The 21541-nt window shown below is 36.0% G+C and overlaps 1 long non-coding RNA gene across 1 annotated transcript; it reads left to right on the top strand.

Annotated features, from left to right (window-relative positions):
- The first annotated feature begins 16442 nt into the window (after window positions 1–16442).
- On the top strand, window positions 16443–20839 carry LOC103101517 (uncharacterized). The gene is made up of 3 exons (XR_001623997.2): window positions 16443–16502; window positions 20338–20485; window positions 20657–20839. It is a non-coding gene; the product is annotated as an uncharacterized LOC103101517 (long non-coding RNA).
- The last annotated feature ends 702 nt before the right edge of the window (window positions 20840–21541 follow it).

Raw genomic sequence — 21541 nt, 5'->3', positions numbered from 1 at the left:
CAACTCTTTACATCTTTCCTATCTTTCCTTCTCTTTATTAATACTACTTTGATGTAATAAAGCTACAAGCAGCCTCATAATTTAATTTTAATTATTATATTCCTTTCTATCCCTATTCAGTTTTCTCCAGATATCTATTAACTCTAATTTTTGTAGCATTTTTAAATTTCCCTTACCTCTTTCTTATTTATTTTTGGTTAGATTTATCTATTTCTGAAAGGGGAAGGTTGAGATCCCCCATGAGTATAGTCTTATTTTCTATTTCCTCCTTGAGTTCTTTCAATTTTTCCTTTAGAATTCTAGATGCTATTCCATTTGGTGCATAAATGTTTAGTAATAATATTACTTCATTTTTATAGTAACTTTTAGCAAAATGTAATTTTCTTCCTTATCTCTTTAATCAGATCAATTTCTACTTTAGCTTTGTCTGGTATCATGATTGCTACTCTTGATTTTTTTCACTTTAGATGATGCATAATAAATTCATCTCCAGCCTTTTACCTTGAATCTGTCTGTGTCACTCTGCATCACATGTGTTTCTTGAAAACAACATGTAGTAGGATTCTGGTTTTTAATCCACTCTGTTATCTGCTGCTCCTTAACAAGTGAGTCTATCCCATTCACATTGTTATGATTACTAACTTTGTAATGCCCTCCATAGTATTATCCCCTTTAGATCCTGCTCTATTCCCTGTCACTGTTCTTCCTCACTAGTATTTTGCTTTTTCTCACCTCCCACATCCTCCTCCCTTCAATTACCTCCCGCTTCGCTTGTCTTGTTTCACTTCTACTTCTATGTAGGGTGATATAATTCTTACCCCACCAAGTATACTTGTTTTTCCCTCTCTGAGCCAGTTACAATGAGAGTAAAGTTCAAGTATTGCCTGTCATCATTCCTATCCTATCTCTCCTTATTGATTTTTCATGCCTCTATATGTTATATAATGTATCCCATTCTATCTCTCCCTTTCCTTTTCCTTCAGTTCAATCCTATCTTTCAGCCTGTGATTGATTTTTACATGTTATTCATATACATACATATAAAATATATTGTTCCATATAATCAAATATCATCTACATCATAATATATCATCATATCATCAAAATCAGCTCATTTTCCACCCTCTTTCTGAATAAATTCCTTCTATCTTCCCTACTACTGAGAGTCAATTTTGAGAATTACAGAACTCCTCTTTCCATATAGACATGTAAACATTTTGACATTGAGTCCCTTAAATTTTATCTTTTTTATTTATCTTTTTGTACTTTTCTTCTCTCATATTTGGACTTCAGATTTTCTGTTTAGGTCTTGCTTATTCCTCAGGAATGCTTGGAAATCTTCTTATTGTATGACCATTTTTCCCTGGAAAGAATATACTCTGTTTTCCTGGAAAGGTTACTCTGGGTTGTAAATCCAATTCTTTTGCCTTTCTGAATGTCATATTCTGTGCCTTTTGACCTTTTCATGTAGAAGTCACTAGGACCTGATTGTAGCTTCAGGGTATTTGAATGGTTTCTTTCTGGCTGCTTGAAGGATTTTTTTCTTAGCTTGTTGAACATATAATATGACTCTTGATTTTAGCTATTATATTCCTAGAAGTTGTCATTTGAGGATTTCTTTCTGGAAGTGATCTATTAGTTCTTTCAATTTCAATTTCATTTTCTTGTTCAAGGATCTCTGGGCAGTTATCTTTGATCATTTCTTGTAATATTATGTCCAAAAATTTTTTTTTTTCTTGATCATGGCTTTCAGGTAGTTCAATAATTCTGAAATCGTCTTTCCTAGATCTATTTTCTAGGCCAGTTATTTTTACAATGAGATATTTCATATTTTCCTCTGTTTTGTCCCTCATTCCTTTGGTTCTGGTTTATTGTTTCTTGATTTCTCATGAAATCATTAGTTTCTAGATGGTCAATTCTGACTTTTAAGGCCTGTTTTTCCTCTGTCAGTTTTTACTTCTCCTTTTTAAATTAGCCCATTTATTCTTGCATCACTTTCATTTCTTCTTGTATCCCTTTTATTTCTCTCCCCCACTTTTGCTCTGCTTCTTTTAATTGGTTTTTGAAACCTTTTTTGAGTTCTTCCAGACTCTGTATCCAATCCATATTTTTAATTTGGAACTTTGTGTGTTTCCTTTGCTTGTGCCATTCCCTTCTGTGTCTCTACCTTGCTTTTTGCCTCTATGAAAATTCTTTAGATTTGGGTACTTTTTTGTTGTTTGCTCATTCTTCCTATCTAATTGTAGGTAAGTTCTGTTTTCTGGGAAGTTGAGGTGCCCTCTTAAACTTTAATCCTTCCTTGATGTTATTTTCAGCTTATTTTCTGGGTTGTTACTAGTTTACCAGATGGTCTAAGGGCTGAGAGCTCTGAGAGACCCCTCCACTGCTTATTCAATTGACCCTTTAGGTTTTGATAGCTTAAAAACTTTTCACAGCTTGGGTGTAAGTTTTTGATGTCACTATGAACTTGATCAGGTCAGTGGCTGATCAAATTCTGATCCCAGGCTTAGGCTCAAGTTTTTGGTCTCAAGGTGTTCTTGATTCAATTAGGCACACCCTTGATTGCCTTTTCTTGGAGCTCCACCCTTAGTTTTGGGCAAAAAAATCCAGAGGGCCTCCTCCTGAGAACTATATCCTCATCCCAAACCCAGAGTGGGATTCCTGGCTTCACTTTGGGCCCACATTTATCCCCGTTCAGCCCAGATTGCCTCAGGTTCGGACTCTATACTTCTCCACTGGCTTGAAATTTTAGGAGGTGTGGGTTGGCTTGGACCAGTATATCCCAGGCATATTGTCAGGGTCTTAATTTTGGAACATGTAGCAGCAGATGTGGGATGGGGGTGATGGGGGCTGTGGTTTGCTCTTGACTTGCTCTTAACTCCCTGTTATAGCCTCCTGCTAGCTCTGCTCCCCTCTCACCTCAGTTACCCAGATGGTCTCTGCCTACCTTTGGGTTTTTATTTTCTTGAAGGTTGTTTCACTCTGTCCCTTTGTTGGTTCTTTCACTTCTGTATTCATTTTGTAGTGATATTTTAATGATAGTTGGAGAGGATTTTCTTGGGAAGCAGTACTACTCCCCTAGTTATTCTTCCATCTTGGCTCCACCTACCTTATGTTTTTCTCTTTTTAAAATTTATACTATACATCTAAAATCTATACATACATATATGTATAGTAGTCTCTCGGTGATCGAGAATGACTATTGTCTTTGTGCAGTTACACCTATGGTGTACCCTCATGTGGCTTTGGAGTCCAAAGACTGAGGCGCAGAGTTTGTGGCACATGGGGCATGGAACGCCAGTTGTTATGGGAGGTGTGGTTGTGGCCTGGTGTCGGTGTTCAAGCGCAGCGGCAATACTCGACGTCGTTCATCTTCAAAGGTGATGGCAGCATGGTTAATGTGGGTTCGCCAGCTGCTTCTGTCAGAGGCAGCAAGTTCTAGTTGCTTTGGTGTAATGCCAGCCCACTTCAAGTTTGACTTTAACTGATCCTTGAATCTTTTCTTTGGTCGGTCTTGTTTCCTGAGTCCTGCTGACAGTTCACCGTAGAATACCTGTCTTGGTATTCCCTGTGGGTCCATGTGGATGACGTGTCTAGACCATCGTAGCTGGGTTTTGAGGACTATGACTTCGATGCTGGTGGAGTTGGCTTTGTCGAGGACTTCCTGGTTGGTGATTTGGTCCTGCCATCGGATCCTCATGATTGACCGGAGGGAGCGTTGGTGGAATTTCTCCAGCTGTTTCATGTGCTCCCAGTACAGTGTCCATGTCTCGCAACCATACAGGAGCGAGCTGAGGACCACTGCGTTATACACTTTGAGCTTCGTGGCAGTGCTTAGACCTCTGTGTTGGAGGACTTTGGAGCACAGCCGCCCAAGTGCCCGGCTAGCCTTTTGGATCCTGGCATTGATCTCGTGGTCTAGGGACCCGTTGTTGGCGATGGTGCTGCCCAGGTACTTGAAGGTGTTGATGTTAGAAAGCTGGGTGCCATTGATTGTAATGCATGGCTGGTTCGTTGGCCTCCCTGGTGCAGGTTGGAACAGCACCTCTGTTTTGCTGAGGCTAATGGTCAGGCCAAACAGTTTTGTTGCGGTAGAGAACCTGTCCACAATGGTTTGGAGATGATTTTCTTGGTGGGCCATGAGATCACAGTCATCTGCAAAGAGAGCTTCCAGGATGAGTCTCTCTGTTGTCTTTGTTTTTGCAGTCAGGCGGTGAAGGTCAAATAGTGAGCCATCCAGTCAGTATTTGATGTAGATGCCCAGATCTAGATCCATCACAGCATGTCGTAATACTTGGGTGAAAAATAGGTTGAATAGTACCGGAGCGAGGACACAGCCTTGTTTCACGCCATTGGAGATGTTGAAGCGATCGGAAGTCTCTCCACCAGATAGGACTTCCCCTGTCATGTCAACATGAAAGAGCTGGATCAGTTTGACAAATTTTGCTGAGCAACCAAGCTTGCTGAAGATCACCCACAATGCGTCCCTGTTCACTGTGTCAAATGCCTTTGTCAGGTCTATGAAGACAATGTAGAGACTCAGGTTCTGCTCAAGGCATTTTTCCTGCATTTGCCTCACCATGAAGACCATGTCGATGGTGCTGCAATCTGGTCAGAAGCCACATTGTGATTCAGGCAGGTTCTGCTCTGAAACAGATGACAGGAGTCTGTTGAGTATAACACGGGGGAGGATCTTTCCAGCTGGGGAGAGTAGTGAGATGCCTCTGTAGTTGTCACAGGCTGCTCGTGAGCCTTTGTTCTTGTATAGGGCTACGATGGAGGCATCTCTGAGTTCTGGGGGCATGTCTTCCTCTTCCCATATGCTGGTCAGCACTATGTGGAATGCCTGGAGTGCCTTTCCATTTAAGGCCTTGTACACCTCGGTTGGGATCCCGTCTTTACAGGGTGCCTTGCCAGCACTCATTTGTTTAATGGCTTTTTGGACTTCCTCTATTGAAGGAGGGATGTCAAGTTGTTCAATGGAGCAGTTTTGGGGGATCTGGTCAGGGGTGCTTTGATCGACTGAAGAGGGTCGGTTGAGAAGCTGACTGAAGTGTTCTTTCCACCTATTGCTGATGCCTTTTTTATCTTTTATCAGAGTGTCACCATAAGAGGATAGCAAGGGAGTGGTGGTGGGTTTTGATGGTCCATAGACAGTCTTGACGGCACTGAAAAATTGTTTGTAGTTTTTCATATTAGCAAACCGCTGGATTCCTTCTGCCTTTTTTTCCCACCATCGGTCTTGCAACTTCCTGATCTCATGCTGCGCCGTGGCTTGGAGAGACTAGAATCTGTCCTTTTTAGGAGCAGAGTTTGGGTTATTTTGCCACTCCATAAAGGCTTTGTTCTTCTTGCTCAATAGGTCTTCAATAGCAGTGTTGTTCTCTTCGAACCAGTCCTGGTGGTTGCGTTGTTTTGGGCCTAGGACTGCCTTTGATGTTTCCTTCACTGCATCTCTGAACTGGTTCCATTTCTCGGTTGAACTTCCAGTGAGTGGTCTCTTGGCAGACAGCTTGTTGTCCAAGCAGGACTGGAATGTTTGCAAATAAGATGGATCTCTAAGACCACTCACGTTGTAAAATGCGCAAACTCTCTGGGCGCGTTTTGGATGGCAAGGCGCAATGCGCATTTGAAGAGTCGCTCTAACCAATCAGTGGTCTGTCCAGCATTCAGCTCCTCTCATGGCTCTGGTGATCTTTACATCCTGGATGTCTCGCCGGCTTACAATAATGTAGTCAATGAGATGCCACTGTTTTGATCTTGGGTGCATCCATGTTGTTTTATATTTGTTCACCATTCTGAACACAGTGTTTGTGATGGTAAGTTCGAACTCTGAGCATTTGGTGAGTAGCAGTAGGCTGTTGTTGTTCATTTTGCCCACGCCATGTTTGCCGAGCACTCCTTTCCATCTTTCATGGTCCTGGCCAACACAGGCGTTGAAGTCTCCCAGTAGTTTCAGCTTGTCATTTGTGGGCACTGAGTGCAGGACGGCACTCAGGTCAGAGTAGAACTGCTCAATGGTCTCCTCTGTGCTGGTCAATGTTGGGGCATATGCGCTGATGATTGTGGCATACCGGTCTTTGCTGAGAGGCAAACAGATCTTCATGAGCCTCTCGCTGATGCCCACAGGCAAGTCTGGCAGCTGTTTGAGCAAACTGGTCTTGATGGCCAGGCCAACAAAATGGATTCTGTCTTCATTTGTGCCTCTACCCTTCTAGAGGAAGGTGTATCCAGTGGTGGGTTCGCTGAGTGATCCCTCTTCTGGTAAGCGTGTTTCTCTTAAGGCTGTGATGTTAAGGTTATATCGTGTCAGTTCTTTACCGATCAGAGCTGTTCTTCTTTCATGTCTTGGGGTATTCTCTCTATCAAGTAATGTCTCTGATGTTCCATGCTCCTAGTAGGAGTCTCTTTGTATTTTTTCTTTGGTTTCGACCACTTAAAGGAATGACCCACCAGCCGCGGTGTGCTGACCAGGTGTTTGTAGCGCAGGCAATGTTTGGCACACCTTTTCTAGTCCCCTCCCTTGATTAGGGTGAGCAGTGCTGTCCTAGAGAGGGCTGCTTAGTTGCCCAGGATGCTGTCGAACGTCCCTGCTGCCCACAGGGCCGAGTGACCACTGGTCCATGGGCCGCCTACGTGCAGGATCGTGACTACAACTGCCAGTGGTCACCTCCACCTGTTGTGTCACCACTCCCCCATCGCCGCAGGTCTTGAAGAGGGTGGACGGGGTTAGGATAGATGAGTGTGCACAAAGATACTTCTGCGTGAAAGAGATTTAAGTGGAAAAGCCGATGCACAGTGACAGTCCCACTCTCTCGGTGTTGGAAGCCTGGTTCCATTGGCACGAAAAGTCGTTACACCTGGAGACTTCCTCAGCTGCATTGGATGGCTGTGTTGTCCTTTGTGCTCCAACAGGCCCAAGCACTCCACAATGCTTCCCTGCATCGCCCTCTCAGCCTTTGAACCTTCTTATTGGTTTCTTCCCTCTGTTCCGCCGAAGCAGTCTTCACATGCTGGGTGAGCAAAGCCCTGGTTCACCAGGGGTCGACAACCCGATGGCTACCCTCACAAGGTTTAGCCGGCCTGTCGAAGCCGTTGCCGGGGGTGTGGCTGCTGCTGCATGCTAGCAGCTACTGGGAGTCACAAGTGAGAGCTGGGTGTTAGGTCGGGGTCAGAGGCTGGAGAGCTGCCCTAGGAGGGCACGACAAGCCCTCCATACCAGAGATACTACCCCTCCCTGAGCACCCCATACACCCCACATATGTATATATATATATATATATGCATGCATATATATATATATATATATATGTATACACACACATATATCTGAATGTATTTCATCCTACCCTTTATATCCCAAGTAATATCATTAGCTCTTGTGGTTTAGTACAACGGATGGCATAGCTAACTGAACTTAAAAATGACTTAGCACAAATTCCACTGGTGAGTATTTATAGTTTCAGTCTAGCACTGACTAATCCAGGAATTGAATTTATTTTAATCAAGGTTTGATTTTTTTCCTTCCTCCATTGAGCCAAAATTAGTCTCCACTGAATATAATTTCTCACTAGGCAAAGTAAATGACAAAGAAAAAACTAAACATTACAGTATATTATCTCTTGGCTTATATAATATAATTAAGATTGCATAGACTACTTGATGAACATATAATATGATATGAGTTGTCTGATTTTGCACTTACATAATGAAGGGCAGTTTAAGATCCCTAGAGAAGGAAGTGAAATTACTAAAGGAAAATACTTCTATCTATGTGTGCATGTATTTTTTTTTACATTAGGCCTATGTTTTTTTGTGATTTGTATAATATTTGTGTTATTATGGATTATGATATTTATATATAACATTCCTTTGATTAAACCTATTTTATAGTTCAGCACCCTTTCAGCTAATGATGTGGGGTTTCATGGCTTAACCAAAGTCACACAGTCAGTGTGTGTCAGAGATAAAACTTGAACCCCATTCTTCCTGGCTGTGAGGACAGCTATCTAGCCACTTCTCCACAGAAACCAGCTACTATTTAGATTCTTTTTAACTTAATAACCAATCTGTATACAAAGCAGACTCTTCTCTAAGTCATTTTTGTTTTGCAGGCCATTAGTTTCCATACCTGTAATGTGAAACAGGTAGAATGATAATTTCTAAGTTTCTAGATGATCTCTAAATTCAATTATACTAGAAGATCTTGACAGACAAGCTCATGTGAAGTCCTAGCATCCCCCTGTAGGAAGTAGCCTGGTGGCTTTATCACGGAATATCTCATTTATCCTTTTGGTGACTCAATATTTCAGCAGATTTTTTTTTTCCATTCTAGGGTGGTGTTTACTTATCCTATAAAAGGTAAAATGTCATATGTTTTATTGTCTGTTTGATAGACTACTGAAGAAGCAAATTAAAGTTTTCTATCCTCTCTTAATATTATACATATGTGTCTTTTACCATCAAAATTGATAATATATGGACAAGGCATGAATTTAATTTTTAGGTAGTCTATTAGAATTTTGGTGTTACTTGGTTTTTATGGTTTTCCTTTGTCACCCCTTTATAATTAGAAAGTGATTCAAAAGGCTCTATTTTACCACTATTTGATATAATGGGGATATTTTATATTTTAACATGTAAAACATGAAAAAGGTTGATATAAAACATAAATAACATTAAGTACTGTTTTAATTTATGTCATTTTCTTCTGTTGGCTGTTGAGCTTTATGTGCACATTAAGTTTCTTCATTATAAGGAAAAATAAACTTACTTTAAGCCCACGAATATATTAAGGAATATTTTCAAAACATTTTTATGATTTTCCCTTCAAAAAACAAATGAATTTAAATTTGAAATATTGGTGAGTGTTTATCTGTTGTTTAATTGTTTTGTTTTGTTTTTTTACTATTTTCCTTGGCTCCTGATATGTCCTTCACTTTTTGGAATTTAATTATTTATTAGACATAACATTTTCTAATATTCTTTTATTTTTCTGTCATATTTCTTTTTCTTCTTCACCCACATAATTGCCAAATAGTTTTCTATCAATCATGAAGACAATTTAGTACTTATGTAATCTTCCATTGTCATTCTGTACTTCTTCCATTATGTTCTCAAACACTTTTGCCATGGCAATATTTGACACCTCTACTTAGGAACATTCAGTCCTGAAACAGTCCTTTGAATGGCAATAACTGTGTGTAATAGAACCTATATTACAGGTCCACAATTATTTTTACACTGTTCATCAAATATTTTTAAAAATTATATTTATTCATCATGGTTAGAGGAGACCAAATTTTCAACAATTGCTTTTTTATGTGTGGATTATTATTTGGGTAACTGTAATCAAACTAAAACTCCATTTTAAGAATGCTCATCTTTTCAAAATATTTTTCTCCATTGACACATTATTGGCATCAATTTCATTATTAGATAGCATTTTTGCAGGTTGTGTTATATGTGGTTTTTTAGCTTTTCCATTTTTAGATCCTTGTAACATAATTTCCGTTTACTTCACATAATCTAGAATTAGGAATAAAGTTCTTATCTCCCACTGTTTTACACAGTACATTTTTGTGAACTTTGCATCTGAACACATCACAGACATAAAGCAACACTAAGTCCTTACTTATAATTGACAAGAAATCTTTTCCAATTTTATTATTTTATGCTCTAGGTACAGCATCAAAGCAATCATGTCTTTAGACTTTCACAGGTTCCTTGGCTTTGCTCACATTAGTGGCCAATGGCGCTGCACAAAAGCATTTCCAGTCAGCATTTCTGAGGCATTTTGAGAGTTTTTGTCTTCTCAATGTACCAGATCATAAAACAAAACAAAAGAAAACTAACAAAACAAAAGAAAAAAACCTCCACTTCTCTAGCTATTCTCAATGTTAGGCTCATCATTATGTTAGTTCTAAGTGAGACTGACCTACAAACATCTGCTGTCTCATCCATTTTTCCGATTTATAGAAGACGTTACATTATCGTAATTGACATAGTCTAAACATTGGTATTGTCCCACAGGGAAAGTATGCCATTTCATTATCCTTTGAAAATATCTTAGATTTTATTAATAATCTTAAGGTGCATAGAAGTTCTAATATTCATTACTTTGATTATCATTGCTTTGCCTTTTTACTATCACAGCTATCACCAGCCCCAACTCAAATGATGAATTTGACTTTGCATGCATTTATTTTTGTTCTTATGGGATTTTTACTTCAAATGCATACATGTTTTAATCCACTAAGATATTTCTGTTACTTTAAGGTTAGCTTTTCAATAGAGCTCTTAGAATTTCCTTTGTTTATGAACTTATTCCATTTTTTCTGAAATCATTTTTTAAATGTATTTGGTATTAAAAATAAAACATATTTTAAGTATTTATTTTCTTGAATAGGAAAGAAGAAATAAATAATTATATGCTGCCCTTTATTTTTAGAACATTTATTTAAACAACTCACATTTTTCTTACTGTACATTTTTTTAATTGAAGCTTCATTTGATTTCCCTTTTTCTTTCTTTAGATAATGAGAATTTATTTATAAACTAAATATTATACCACCTACATCTTCTGAATAAAAGGATGCTAGGGAAATCCAGTAACTATTTTTTTTAATTTCACCAAATGAACAATTTCAGATTTGCAAACATTAAAATGAGAACTCAATCACATTGTTCACTATATATTATCCCCAGATTTTATTAACAGGGCAGTTGTCAGTTACCAACCTTACTAATATTGCTTAAGTTGCATTTTAATTAGACAGTTGAAAACAAGCATCTGTTATACCAGCTGCTGAATGCACTAGAGAATAAAGAGTGTTTAGTAAGCTAGACAAAGGTGAAATAAAAATAAGTAAGTAAAATAGTAATGCCTTGTCTTGGATATAAACATAGTTAGTTATTCACAAAGCAGTGTATTGTTACACTAAATATCAATATCAAAATAGTTTTTATTTTGTTGCCAGTTTAGAAATACATATTTTGGGCTTTCTTCCAAACCTACCTATGGTATCTCAGAAGTTGGCACTTTTACCACCTTGTTTCCAAGATAATCTGAGAACAATGAACCATTTTGTTCTTTTTCTAGGGACATTATTGATGAATTTGCTGTTCTTTAGTCATTTCTCAGTCATGTCCAAATAACACTTCAGGACTCCATTTGGGTTTTGTGATTTGGCATTAATCCTTCTCCAGCTCATTTTATAAATGAGGAAATCAAGGCAAACATGATTAAGTGTCTTATCCAGGGTAAAAGAGCTAGTAAGTATCTGTGCCTGGATTTAAATCCAGTAATAGGAGCCTTCCTGATTCTAGGCTCAGCACTGCATTCACTATGCCACTCGATTGCCTTCTATGTAAATAGAAGGAACTTTTTTTAACTGTTGGGAAGGTCAAGTAAATATCTATATTTGGTTATTAGCCTGATACAATTTAAAATCTTATCATACATCTATGAACTTCCACACGTAGGTAAATTAATACTTACTATTTTTTTCCTACTTCTATGGACCATATTCCTTTAAAATGTGCCTACCCAAGCATATGTAAAAGTAACTTGAAAGGCATAACTCAAAATATCAACTAGGTCATATTCATAGCAATTCATATGACTCACTTGTAAGTGCTTGTAAGTGGTGCTTCTAGGTATCCAAACTGATAAAACTAAACTGAATATTTATAGCAAATTATTGCTTTTGATTTTTTCAGTGATTCAGAATGTAATCTTTTATAGGGAAAAGAAAACAAAAGGAAACTTAGACTTTGGATATTCAAATTACCTTTCAAGCTTACTTCTCAGAGCAATTAATGAAATCTACTACTGGAATCTCCTTATCTGATAGGCATAGTCCAAGAATAATTCTAATTATTTCAACCAATTTTGATATATCTTGTCATCTAATTTTATAGATAACTTACAGTACTTTACTCCTTCTAAACTTTGTTAAATAGGTTTTTCACATCTATATACCTTTTATTAGTTCAATACATTCACTATCTAGGATTTGTTCAAAATTATTTTACACTTTTGATTCTGTAACTCAAAGAGGACTTATCACATAAAAAAGTATCAAGACACAGAACAAATCTTGTTAGTTATATTAATTGAGGTTGGAATAGGTGTGAATCTTCCCTCCTACACAAGTATTTAATGAGCTGTCATGTGGGAAAAGGATTATACATGTTTTGCTTCTTTTCAGAGAGTAAAAATTGAGGCAACAGGTAGAAGTTGAAGGGAGCATAATTTGTTTTATTAAAAATGGAAAAAGCAACTTAAAGCTTAGAACCATTCTAATATGCTTTAAAGTTTCTTTTGGTTAAATCGATGTCTCCATTGTGGGAAATCTTCCAAGGTAGGCTGGATGACCACTTGTCTAGGATGTTACAGGGTTCTTTCTTTTTTTTTTCCTTAGCTTGAATATTTGACTTCTTAGATTCTTTCCAAATCTTAGATGTGACAGTTTTACAGTAGAAGTACCTTTACAAATAAGAGATAGCAGACCGATATAAAGAAAAAAGTAACAGAGGAAAGAGACAGACAGACAGACAGAGACAGAGAGAGAGAGAAACAGAGACAGAGACAGAGACAGAGTGACAGAGAGACAGAAAGAAAGCTCATATAAATCCATTTTTGCTGATGAAAAGTCAGGATTAAACATTGAAATAATAAGATTAACTTATTATAAAAATGAGTAGCAAATAGTTAATCATTTTTCATTATGATATTTGTTCTTAAAAGTACCCTAATAACATGATAAGGAATAAATTAGACAAAAATATTTAGAGAGTGTGAATCTTGCTTCAGAGACTTCACAACTTCCACTTGTGAGTAACTATCTCCATAGTAAGAGACTATAATTGGATTTCCAACTATTTAGGTAAACAATTAATCTTACTTCACCTAAGTAACAGTGTATCACGTAATTGGGTGTCCCATTCAATATTATTTGTTTTTACTTGCAAGTAAGAGCCTCCACATTGAGAAAAATAAATGAAATTAAAATCTAACTTAACCTTATAATGTAATTTAGGTCATCTATGTTTCCCAGTAGTATCTTAATCTTCTTTAGCCTGAGGATTTAGTAAAGTGTAGTTTTACTAATTATTCTGTGTGTTGGCGACCTCCCTGAGGAGTTAGTCTTTTCTCTGTGTTACAGTCAATGTCAATGGGTCCTTTCTTCACCCTTTGCTCATACATGATTTCAACCTTAACTGCTAAACAGAGTTCTTAGGACAATGGCAGTCTGTACTACAACCATAAAAGAATTGTGATCATAGTTCTGTTGTGTTAATAACACTGACAGGACTTTGGTGGTTAAATATAGCACTTTTTCCTGCTGGGCTCTCTTTTCTGGTTTCCTTATGACTGACACAAACTTATGGACACCAGAAGTGATGTTTTTGAAGACTGATGATGATTGACATTTATCTCCTTTGGTGAGTGTGTATATATATACACACTCACCAAATATCTCTATATTATTTCTCTCTCTCTCTCTCTCTCTCTCTCTCTCTCTCTCTCTCTCTCTCTCTATATATATATATATATATATATATATATATATATATATATGACTAATTCAATCAAATTAAAAGTGGAGCTACAACTCCCTGTCCCAGTCTCACTGCTAATATTCACAGAAGTTTTGACCTGATCTTTTCTCACAGGAGTCATTTCTAAGTCAGCCTGGAATCCCCCTGTACTCAAGAGTTCACCATATTGGTGCTAGATTTAGTTCAGACTCCTGAATGACTTTAATTCTAATTCAGTTCAGAACTCACAAGTTCAAGAAATCCTCCCATTTCAGCCTCCCCTAAAAATAGGGATTATAGATCTACACCACCATACCAGGTGCCTGTACTTGTAGAGCTTCTTGAACATTAAACTCAATTCTTTTTCCCAGCAGGTTTCACAGAGATCAGTTACCCTTCTCTATAAAAACTTATCTCCCAGTTATGACCCCTTCAGGCTGATAGAATTTGATTATTTTAAAGCTCATTGAAATTATAAAAAATAACTTGTTTTTAATTAAACATCATTGGTAGCTGAAAATGACATTTTTTTTATTTTATTTCTTGCTGACAACTCTAACTTGATTTCATCTGGCTGACTTCTAACTTACTGTATTTGACCTATCCCTTACTTGAAAAACAAATGTGTCAAACTTCTGAATTCTATCATAACCAAATCTGTTTCAGAGGAAACAAACACACTGATTACTGCTCTAGTATATAACATTGACTAGTGGGTGGCAGCAGGTACACCAACTGTGGTGTTCTCTGGAAGGATCTTGTGAGCAAAGGCAATTGTTACCTTGACAACAACAGGTAATGCTCAGTATGGACCTCCCCAGGTTCTTGGATCATTTCTCTGATATCAATGATAGTTTGCTTGTTAAACCTGGATCTGTGTGAGCTACCATTTCCTCTGAGAAACTGAAGAAACTGGCTTGTGCCCTATAGGAGTCTGTGTTGTAAGTAAAACTGTGTTTTTTGGTGTCAATCTGCTTTATCACTCTTATCCCAGATTGACTTTTCTCTGTAGAGACAGCATGGTTTCTGTGATGACTGATTCAATGTACTTCCTATCATGTTGTGATTTTTTCTCAGGGACATCAGTATTTTGATGATTTTTTCATGAGCTAATGGTAATAAGTATTGGATATTGGAAAAATGAGCACAGAATACTTTATTTAAGTAATAGATCATGAGGGAAGCTCAATTGAGATCTTAATTGGGAACCATTATTATTCCTGAAAATAATCCCTACATTTTGAGACAGGGTATAATAGGGTATAATACTTTACTTTCAAGACCAGGTTACAATACACATAGTCAGATGTTCATTTTAAAAAAGTACCTTGACTAGTTATGCAAATATAGCATTTCAATCTTTGATTCCTATGAACTTAATTCACTATTTGTATATTTTTCAAAAGTAATCTTGGTACAAGTAAAATATAAAATTACAAATATATCCTATGACAGAATATTCCATACAGACTTATTTTTTTATGAATCAAGATCCTAGTAACAGAGCCTTTATCTATAAATAAACATAATGGGAAATTGTATGAGAATTTTTATGGTGTTGATAATGAGCAAATCACTTTTATTTCCCTTTCTTCATACCCCAAACTTTTTTTAATGTAAATGTTTTTTTTTCTTTCTTTCTATCCATTAGCCATAGCTTCTTTTCTGTTAGATTATAATATCAAAGAATTAGCAATGGGAGGTGCTTGAGAAGCAAACTAGGTCAACTAACTCATTTATCAGAGGTAAAAACTAAGTCACTGAGAGGCTAAATGACTTTGTGCTGGTTGTAACAACTAAGAAGCCCTAAAACCTAGGTCTTATCCAAACCTAACATGCTTTTTATTATATCCAAGAGTTTTCTATCTTAAACTATCTTTCTCCCAAATTCCCATATCTTATTATTCCTTTCCCATGAATTTTAATTACTTACTTTGAAAAATGAACATAAATAATTTACAAAATTTACATGGATATAACTAACACATATGTACATATAATACATAATAATAGATGAGTATATACTAATTTTCTATGAAAACTCAGCTTATTCATAAAATGTGGAATATGACATATGTATTCATAGGATTGTAGAATTGGAATAGGAAGGGACCTGAGAGCCCTGGATCAAACCCAGTCATACATATATTTGGCAATTTATTATCTGAAAACATTGTGGTTCCAGAAATGAAATGATTGGTTTCAGGTCATAAGAATATTAAAAATTGAGATGAAATTTAGTTTGAAGTGAAGTCCTCATGTACTAGACTCAGTGCTCCTGTCACTGCATTATACAATTTTCATGAAAAATAAGATGTAAGTATATATAGTTGCCCAGGAAGAAAATGTGACTTATAAAAATGAAAACATGGTAAATGCATTGAGGAATTAAATTATCCTAACATATTTCTCAAATTATATAATGTGCCCATTCTGGAAATTTAAAGCATTCTGCCTCTTCCTGAAAAGGATGAAATATTTCCTATCATAAGAATTTGAACCTTTTGAAATATTATATTTAGTAAAATTGTATTCAGTGATTCACTGTTTACTATATGCAAAACGAGGAATTTCTACATTCTGCTATCTCCCAATGTCTGTCCAGGCTTATATTTATTGCTTCCAAGATACTATCTATTCATCTCCTCCTCTGCCATCATTCTCCTTTTTCTGTCAGAATTTCCAAACATCAGGGATTTTTCCAATAGATCTTATTGTCTTCTCATTATGTAGCCACAGTATAAAATTGGAAAAGGAGTATGACAGGACACCATCAGTTCTTTTTATGTTGTCCTGTGTCTCTTGGAGTTATATTGAAACCTTGCATTGCTAATAATAATTTATTGTTTCTTATGGTACAATAATAATCTGTTAAAAATTATTCTGTCATTTCCCAACAGATGACCATCACTGCAGTTTCCAAATCTTTGCCACCACAGAAGAGCAACTTGATTCAAGTATGTCCTCCCTCCCCCCCATCTTTGTTGTCTTTGGGTTATAGCAAACCCAGGTTTGCTGGGTCAAAGCGTTTGTACAGATCAGTTTGACCCTTTGGGTATATTTCCATTTTGCTCTCAATAATGCTTGTGTCATTTCACAGCTTTGACAACAGTGTATTAGTGTCACAATTTACCTACATCCTTTCTAATATTTATCATTTTTTTTATCAGCTAATGGGTGTGAAGTGGCACTTTTAAAAAAATGTATTTCTACAAGTAAAAGCAGTTTGGAACATTTTTTTCCCTACAAAACTAAAAATAGCTTTATTTTTTTTTCTTTTGAGAATTACCTGTTTATATTACATCCATTAAACATTTATGAATTAGGAAATAACTCACGTAAATATGAGTAACTTCTTTATATATTTGAGAAATGAGGTCCTTGTCAGAGATCCTAGGTATAAACTTTTTTCCTAATTTTTATTTTTATTCTAATCTTGGTTGCCTTTGTTAGTTTCTCCAAAACCTTTTTAATTGGACAAAAGTAGGCAAAATTACGTATTCTGTATCTCATAATAATATATATCTTGTTTTTCCATAAAATTATCCCTTTATTCATAGGTGTGTGCAGCATTTTAACATTTTCAAATCTTTAGAATCATATCACCTCTACTAACATTATTGTTAGCAGTGATTCCTAAGGCCCATTTGAATTCATTCTACAGAATTTCTGGTGCTAGATCATTAAAAATATTTTAAGATTTTTCTTACATAATTATTTTATATATTCTTGCTACTTCTGAATTACTTCTCTTTCTGTCTTTTATCATATTGTTTTTTAATAAAAATTCTTTGATAGATTTTTTTTTTAGGTTTGGCCTTTTCATCAAGAATGCTTGGAAATCTTCTATTTTATTGAATGGATTTTTTTTTCCTGAAAGAAAATATTGTTTTGTTGGATAGGTGATTCTGGGTGGTAAACTTATATCTTTCACCTTCCAGCATTCATATCATGTGCCTTCCAGTCCTTTAATGTGAAGGCTCCTAAGTCTTGTGTAATCCCAACTATAGCTCCATGGTATTTGAATTGTTTCTTTCTAGCTGTTTATAGTATTTTCTCTTTAGTATGAGGCTCTTGAATTTTGCTACTCTGTGCCTGGGAGTTGTCATTAGAGAATTTCTTTCTGGAAGTGATCTGTGGATTCTTTCAATTTCTATTTTACTCTCTTGTTCAAGAATATCTATCTGGTCAGTTTTCTTGATAATTTCTTGTTTCATGTTTTCCAGGATTTTTTTTGTCATGGCTTCCAGGTAATTCAATAATTTTAAAGTACCTTTCCTTGATTTCTTTTCTAAGTCAGTTGTTTATTAAGTAAAATATTTCAGGTTTTCTTCTTGTTGTTTTTCTTTTGATTTTCTTTTATTGTTTCTTAATGAGTCATTAGCTTCTACTTGTTCATTTCTAATTTTAAGAAAGTATTTTTCTTTCATGAGCTTTCTTGAGCCTCCTTTTTCATTTGGCTCATTTTTCTTACATTGCTTTAATCTCACTTCCCTATTTTTCCTCTGCCTCTCTAAATTGATTTTTGACCTCTTTTTTTCTGTTCATCTAGAATTTGAGTCCTATTCTTATTTGTCTTTGGAGCTTTGTGTGTGTTTGTTTTGCTTTCTCTGTGTTTTTCTACGTCTGTGCCATGCTCTTTGTTTCCACAAAATTTTTCTATGGGTAGGTTTGTTTTTTTTTTGAAATATTCGCTCATTTTCTTAGTTTTTCCCTTGATTTTCACTTTCATTTTAAAGGTAGACTGTTTTCTAGAAGGATATGACACTTTCTTGAATTTCAATTTTTCCTTGATGTTACCCTTATTCTAATTTCTGGATTTCTGCAATTTTCAGTTCTTGCATAGTGGTATTATGATCTATCAGCTGGGCACACTGATAGTCACCACCCACTGTTCATTCAATCACCCCTTGAGACTACTGATGACTTAAATTCTAGGCTCAGCTAAGGGTGTAGGCTTTTGGTCTTACTCTGGGCTTGATCAGGTCAGACACATAGCACAGTGCAGACTGCCCTGCCCAGGGGCTCCACTTTGAGTTTTGGCAAGGGTTAGTGAGGCTTCTACAAACCAGTACCCTGGGAAATACCCCAACTGGGAAGCTTGGGTTCAGCCCTGGGTCTACAGATTGCTCCAAACTGGTATTCAGGTCCTTCCCACAAGCCTGGGCTGGGACTTCTGGGCTCACTTTAGACCCACATATATAAGGTTTCATGGCATGAACTGCCCTTGGCTAGAATTCCAGACCTTAATATAGATTTGCTTGAAACATTAAGGGGTGTGCATTGAGTGATGCTGCTGTTGGCCCAGGCAGGGTCCCAGGGTCTGGATGTTGACTTGGGCCCAGGTCATAACCTGCAACAGTAGATGTGTGGTTTGGGGACTTACTTCTGGCTTGTGCTGCCACTCCTTACTGTAGCCTCCTGACTCTGCTCCCTTCTTACTCCAGTGCCCTAAATGTTATGTTACTATTCTTTCAATATGACTAGTAATTTAACAGTGAATGATTATTTTGTTAGTGTGGCAATTTCATATACCAAAACATATCATAATTAGGTCAAAACTTTATAATTATGTCTTAGAGACTTGCCTAAAGCTTAAAAGGTTAAGGAATTTGTCCCTGTGTACATGTCAGATGTGAAATTTGAACTCAAATCTCCTCCATTGCAAATCCAGGATTCTATCTACAACTTTATAGTAACATAGAGGTAGTTCTGTAAGGGACCTCGGTTGCTTCACTTGAGGAAACTAAAAGAAATGGGGGAAAATTAATATGACTAATCAGGTAGTTAGCATTAGAAATGGGTGTTTGATTTCAGGCTTCCATAGTTTTCTGTTATTGTAACTGCTTCCATATCATGCTATGAATTGATATATGAACATCAAGTGAAAAGACTTGTTACTTCTTCCTAATATTATTCCTTGGTACCTAAACATGGAAGTGAGATATTTTCATTGTTGATATTTTGTTTTAAACTTTTTTCATAATATACATCTTGAAGTATTTTATTTTGGCAAAGATTGTATTTATATACATACCTTCCTATAAATTTCTTGTGATACATGGAGGAAGAAACAATAGCACAGATTCAGAACCAAAGAATTTTACTATTCATATTGCAGTCTTTTTATTAACATTTATCCATTCAGTTCCAATAAAGGAACTCTTCTTTTAGACTTTAGAAAATAAAATAATGATAATAATATTAATAACAGGCACTATGTAGTTTTTCTATAGTTTACAATGTGGATATCTTCCACACAATATTACGGAAGTAAATGCTAAAAATAACTGACATTTTTGAAACAAAAGGTATGAAAAGAAATTCCCATTTTTTTCTGAGAAGAAAGCTGAATTTCAGACAAATTAAGTGACTCAACTAGGGTTATGCAACTGATCAACATCAAAGAAGAAATTCTAATTCTACTATCTCCTAAATCAAGGTCTTCTACTATTATTTAAATACATTGTTTGAAAAGTACTTCAAGCTAAATTCCAAGAGAAAGGTTATTATGGAGGTATCCTAAAAATAACTCACTAAAAGCAAAAAAAAAAATCATCGATGTTGAATCTCAATGTTACTGAATAAATCGAAATCTTAGATGACAGTCAACACCTGCTGTAATATAATAAGAAAGGATTCCAAATCTTGCTCTGTATTAGTTACTGTGACTATGAAAAATTTAACTGATACCATTTTAAATCATAGAATTTATATAATTTTAATTGGCCTTCACAACAATTTTGTAAGATAGATAGCCCAAGTACTATTATTATTATTTCTATTTTTCAGATGAATATGCTAAGGATCAGAGAAGCAAATTATGGCTAATTACCTGAAGTCGCACAGCTAGTGAATAGCAGAGCTGAGAATTCACCTTGATCTTTCAACTTCAAGATTGGGACACTCCTGCTGCTCTAAACCATGTTTCTTAAAGGAGGTATGTTTTATATCTTTAATATTATAAAAGAAGTTCTAATGGATGTCAAAAGAAGTGATAAATTAGTTTAAAGGGTGTTGCAGGCTACAGATTCAGTACTTGGGACTTTCAAAAAAAGATACATTGTCAGTATGGCCAGCTAATAATGAAGTTCTGCTCTTCTTCCCTCAGTGCCCAGATTAGTCCCAAAACATGGTTCAGTGAATATCAGCACAAGTTTTCTCTTCCCAGGGAATTAACTCTTGGAGGAGATAGGTTGAATCCAAATGTAAGAAAACTTAGGAAGTAAGGGGAATATAAAGAAGTTTTGAAAATAAAACAGCTAGAAAACAGTGGGTAAGTTGATAGAAAAGTGTGGAATAAATAAAACAAAGGGAAGGTGGAGAGGAAGCTGGATCAAATAAACTGAAAATAAGCTTCAAATGAAATAATAATCAGCAGATGGCAAATGTATGCTGAACATATCTTTGTTTTGACAATGTACACTGGTGAGAAATGGACATACAGCTTCCATTACCAATCATCTACTCCCTCTGATACCTTGGTTTTCCAGGGAAGCAATTCTTGCATCTGTGAATGATCACAGCAAGCTTTCACTGAAAGGGACAAAAACAATGATACTTGGTTGGGGAAAAAAACAACAACAAAAAACTTTTGAATCTCACTACTCCACAAGGTTACCTCTCCCCTAAATAACAGGAATAGTACATTTGCAAATTGAAGTGATTGAACTCCTTTCAGAAAAAAATATGAACTTATTTCAGTGAATACAAGATAAGAAAGAATGGAATGGAATTACTCTATAACTAATCTAAATCCCTAAAATAATTCTATCTTGCTATTATGAAAATAATAGAATGAGCATGAGAGGATGACTAGTGTATCATTTAATTACAATATTACAGCATTTTATTCTCCTTGTCATTTAATACATTCAATAATATAATCAATACCAAATACAACTCTAATTCAATTTTTCTTCTGGCTTTCTATTTAAAAGAATGAAAAAAATGTTTTAAAAATATATAATTTTATTTTCTATAGAGTCAGGGATGA

Source organism: Monodelphis domestica, chromosome 8, assembly GCF_027887165.1.
Source record: "Monodelphis domestica isolate mMonDom1 chromosome 8, mMonDom1.pri, whole genome shotgun sequence".
Lineage (NCBI taxonomy): Eukaryota > Metazoa > Chordata > Mammalia > Didelphimorphia > Didelphidae > Monodelphis > Monodelphis domestica.
The sequence above is the reverse complement of the archived record's forward strand: the minus strand, read 5'-3'. Positions and strand labels throughout refer to the sequence as shown.